The following is a 5,001-nucleotide window of genomic DNA, read 5'->3' as shown; positions in this document are numbered from 1 at the left end:
CCACTTCTCCAGAGGGTCAGAGGCTGAGGCCGCCCTACCCTGCACAACGCCAGCCCACGCTCATCCCGAGCCGTCTGGTCCGTCCTGGGTGGACTTGGCTCGCGGCAGGCAGCAGCCTTGCTTCCCACCACGCCTGTTCGTTTGAATTTCCCCCCCAAAGAAAAGAGCCGCCACGCGCGTTGTCCCTCCGGAAAGGCCACGCCCCCGCCTTCTCTCGCGTCCAATAGCTATGCGAGGGAGGGGCGGCCTCGTTCTCGCTCGCGGGGGAGGCTATATAGGGAGCTGCTGGGAGCGCAGCTCGGTCTTTTGCGTCTGGACTCAGAGCTTGGTCTTGTGTCCTTGGTGAGTGGGTGTCGGGGGGCGAGGGTTCTAGCGGGCACTGGAGGCCGCGGCGTCCATTGGAAGCTGCAGAATTGTGAGAAGACTTATTGATTCGAATGATCTCAGTGTCTTATATTGAGAACTGGCAAGTGGGGAAGACGCAGCCGGGCTGCCACGTGTCCCGAGTCGTGGTGGCTCAGACTTCGAGCTTAGGCTGGAGGCTGCTGGTGGCCATCAGCGCCGCGCACGGCCTGATTCCTAAACCCGGGCAGCCGGCTGGCTGAGCCTGACCAGCGGCAGGAAAACCACATTCCCAGGATTTGGGGCTAGGAGCTAAGTTTTACCTCCTAGTGTCTAATGTCGCCGGATAAAACGGTTATTTAAAAATGGACAGGCCCTGATTTTGCCGGAGACTTAGTTGTATGGTGGCCAGGTGGCGCTGTGTGCAAATCGGATCACTAAAGCGGGGAGGGTTTTTTTTGTTTGTTTTTTAGTAGTGAACACCTTGAACTCTATTCCGTTAGAGTGCTTAGTTTTAAATATATTGATTCCCCGCAGGAACAATGGCGCTCGGTGTAACGAAGCCATTCCGTGAAGATGCTAAGGTAAGTGCTGTTGAGAGGTTAGCTTTTAAACCGGTGAAATAAACCTGTTGATTTACAAGAATAAAAGATGGTGCATCATTTGAAATTTGCTTCCTTCTTATTAGATGCAAAGGAAAATTCCAAAACTTGTGGGAGAATATTTGCTGGAAAATTACCTGGCTCAGACCTGACGATCTTGCCAGGTATGTATGTATGTGAGTGTTGGACTAGTATTTTGATTCAGCGTATGTTCAGTCTATATGCAGTCTAAATGGAATATTTTTGTTCTTGGACAGCATCCTGGGAGTTGGTGAATACTAATGAAGCTGTGGATGTCACTGGCTGTCAGATTCATTTTGAAGTAAGTTGTGTGGCTTACAAGAAAGTGCTTGCCTTTTAATGTTTTGGTTTATGGTCTAATCAATGATGAAACCTATCCCGAAGCTGATTGCCTGAAGAAAAGCATATACGGATTCGGCTTCTGAAATAAGACCAATATGAAAAATGAAATGAATTTTTGTTACCTGCATGGGGGGAAACTACCTCACAATAGTTTTGTTTTCTCTGCCAACAGTGAGAGGTCGCTGTCTGCCTGTTGAAAGAGGCCAGTTCGCTATGACGCCTTTAAGCTGTAACCATTTCTGTGAGTCACATTTTTGCTTAACAGTCAATATTGTGTCCTCGGTCTTATCTGTGATGATCCTATCCCGAACCTGAATTTCTGTTGAAAAAACTTAATACGGATCTGGCTTCTGAGATAGACCATTATAAGGACAATAGCCTTTTGGGAAATAAATTTCAATAAGTTCTGATATTGGTAGGTTTGTAAATCTGAAGTGTTTTCTTTTTCTAGGTGTTAACAAGATTTACCTACCTGTTGTATGGAAAGCTGGTGATCTTCATTTTATGGACATGGAAAGAAAACATGCAGATCAAGATTATCTAGAGTATTTTTAAGTCATGTCACACTGTCCTGGAGGCCTACAACCTGTTAACTAGTAGATGACATCCTAGCTCTGTTTCTAGGAGTGCATGTCAAACTATTTGTAATGGAATTTTTCCCCCTAGTTAAGGAGTCTTGTAATCAAATAATTAATTGGATGAATGCCTTACCTGTTGGTTAAGTATTTAAATGTAAAATGTGTAATTACTGTGTAAAAGTTTGTTTAATGGAGATGAGAGCAAGATGGAAAGACAGCCTTTAATGGGGTTGGGGGTTTAATTGTAATTTGAAAGAACGTTTAAACTAAAAAATGGAGAGTAATGATGAGAATAAAGTGTGGCAGTTTAAGGTCACAAGGAAGGTCGCTAAAAATAATTTGGGTTAGAACTAGTCAAACATTGTACAGAATGGATTTGGTGTAAACAGTAATGGCATCTGATCTGTCCCAGGTGATTAGGTCCCCATTCATGATTATTTTACCTAAATAGCTCCCAAGCCCTCATTTAAATATCAGGGTCAAAATGACAAATTTTTTTCTTCAGTGAGCTACACGGATGACTTTTATAGCTTTGTAGAGTGTGAGTCTGGCAGAGCGCTCGGTTCATTCTCCCAATCCAAATATTATCCATCACCTCCTCTAGCGTGAAGGTTAATAACTCTTGGCTGAAGATGTCTATATTGCTCCTTTACTGCTCACATGAGCCACGCCATTACATTTTTTTAAACACACACACACACACACACACACACACAGTGGGGCCTTGACTTACAAGTGTCCTGACCAACGAGTTTTTCGGAGATGCGAGCCGTCTCAGCTGATTTTTTGCTTTGAGTTGCAAGCTAAAATTTGGATTGCGAGCCAGGTTCAGATACCCCACCACTAGTTGGCACAACGAACATCACAGTGAACACTGAACACATCAGCGCAGCATCACATGTCTCACTTGTTCACTTTTTCATTTGACATACGAGCTCTGTCACGGAACAAATTAAACTTGTAAATTCAGGCCCCACTGTATTTAGAAATCAGTAGTGTGTAAGGTCCATTTAATGATTTTATAGGCATCCTAATTACCTGATACTTGGTTATGCAGTAAGTTTTAAGTGAACAATGAATGGTAAAAGACTAATTGGGATCCTACACAAAACTTTCAGACAAGTGGCTACCCTTAGTCAGAGCTGGCAAACTTCAAAGTTGTGAAATAGACAAAATTATCCCTCTGACCTTTTCCTGCACTTCTGGTTTTGCTTCTTTCTCTCCCAATTCTTGTAATGTTACATTTCCTTAGTTAATGGATTATAATGTGCATTTACTTTATTGTATTGTATTAGGTTCTGCCAGAGTTCAGGGTTCTATGTCAGTAATGTAAAATACCAAGGAAAGTGAAAAGCAAGATATCTTGATATTGTCAACCATTTTTACACAAGCTATAGAGATAGCAGTACTGTGGGAGACAGTGTCTCTGGTGGTGGAACAAGTGAATTTGTGACTCAGCCAGCTCCAGTGTGAGATTTAGAAGCGCTGAGCTAAGATGCTCCAGAACCTGAGATGAGTGGGGAGGGTAAGACTGAAATATTAGGAAAGTGCATTACTAATGCTTTTAGCAAGGATTTATTTAGAGTTGTAAGAAGCTAGTCATTGGAGTCCCCTAAAACATGTTTTCAGTCGAAGGTGTAGTCATATTTAGCCTTATTGACTGCAGGATCCACACCTGGACAAGAAATGAGTTGGGCCCTGACTGGTTTGGCTCAATGGATAGAGCATCAGCCTGTGGACTCGGGTCCCAGGTTTGATTCCGGTCAAGGCATGTACCTTGGTTGCAGGCACGTACTCAGTGGGGAGTGTGCAGGAGGCAGCTGATGTTTCTCATCGATGTTTCTAACTTTATCCCTCTCCCTTCCTCTCTGTAAAAAAGTAAAATATATTTTTTTAAAAAAACGAAATGAGTTGGGTGCAAAAAGGTAACAATTTTAGTGTAATTAGCTTGAAAGTTCATGTCAGCTTTAATTAAAATTACTAGTTCACTTAGTAGACGCCGGTGTGGGATTTCTCATTTCACACGAGTTCTTGCTGTAAAATGCTTTCTGGTTTATGAATGCCGGCTTGGTATTAAAACAGGCAGCTACTGGCCAAGACTAGGGACCTGAGGGATTTGCCCTCTAAATTAATAGGGAATTCAATGGAGACTCAAGGCTTAGAGACCTAAAAGAATGACACTGATAGGACTGGTTTCAGAAGTTAAAAGAAGATACATGTCTGCCTTTAGTGACTGGTACGAATTTCCTGTCTTACACCATGCTCCCAGGTTATCTTAAAGTTCAGTTGGTTCAAACCTACCATTTGGTGTTTTCTAAAATTAGTTCCATTGCCAGAAATCCAATATCCTACTGCGCCTGGCTTCCCATTCAAATGCTCTCTGAACTGATTATGTGCTTCATAATCCTCGCCGTTTGCCTAGCCAGTATGAAACTGCTTTTGGCTGCTTTTATGGTTCTCCCAGCAGTTTCCCAGTTAGAGCCTTTTAATTCCAGGCTACTGGGATAGTATGCTTGTCCTTTGCCAGTCCCTATATTTTTCCTCCTGAAAATTTGATTTCAGGTCCAAACAATGCTTAAAGCATAATTAAAATTGCTTCACTGAATTGCCACTACTCCTGGTCTCGCTCTACCTCACTGGTTATATGTATTTCGTTATGTACAGAGATTGGATCAAAACACAAATGTACAGTGAAGTTTGAAATTTTATGGATCATTGTGGTTTTAATAAGAACTTCCTTAGTCTCAAGTCTGGCCACTCTACCACTTGTCCACTGTGTGGCTGAGTTATAATGGGAAATACGGACTTAGTGTCAGAATTGAGGTTTTTTTCAGTCAGATGTATTAATATACTGATTTCAGAGAGGGAGGGTTAGAAACATCAATGATAAGAGAATCATTGATTGCCTGCCCCCTGCCCAGCCCCTACTGAGGATCGAGCCCGCAACTTGGGCCTGTGACCAGACCAGGAATTGAACTATGACCTCCTGGTACATAGGTTGACGCTCAACTACTGAGTCACACCCAACTTGGTTGTAAAAGAAATTCTTAACTTCTGAAGGTACTCTTGAACTATCACAAAAAGAATAAGGCAGATACGGAAACTATTCAAAGTAG

The 5,001-nt window shown here is 42.7% G+C and overlaps 1 long non-coding RNA gene across 1 annotated transcript; it reads left to right on the top strand.

Moving 5' to 3' along the window:
- Positions 1-269: 269 nt before the first annotated feature.
- Positions 270-2,201, top strand: LOC102768676. Its single transcript, XR_436176.2, has 6 exons — positions 270-342; positions 880-926; positions 1,031-1,108; positions 1,202-1,266; positions 1,480-1,548; positions 1,759-2,201. It is a non-coding gene; the product is annotated as an uncharacterized LOC102768676 (long non-coding RNA).
- The last annotated feature ends 2,800 nt before the right edge of the window (positions 2,202-5,001 follow it).

Source organism: Myotis davidii, unplaced genomic scaffold (assembly GCF_000327345.1).
Source record: "Myotis davidii unplaced genomic scaffold, ASM32734v1 scaffold185, whole genome shotgun sequence".
Lineage (NCBI taxonomy): Eukaryota > Metazoa > Chordata > Mammalia > Chiroptera > Vespertilionidae > Myotis > Myotis davidii.
Note: the sequence above shows the minus strand (reverse complement) of the source record. Positions and strands in the feature narration are given on the sequence as shown.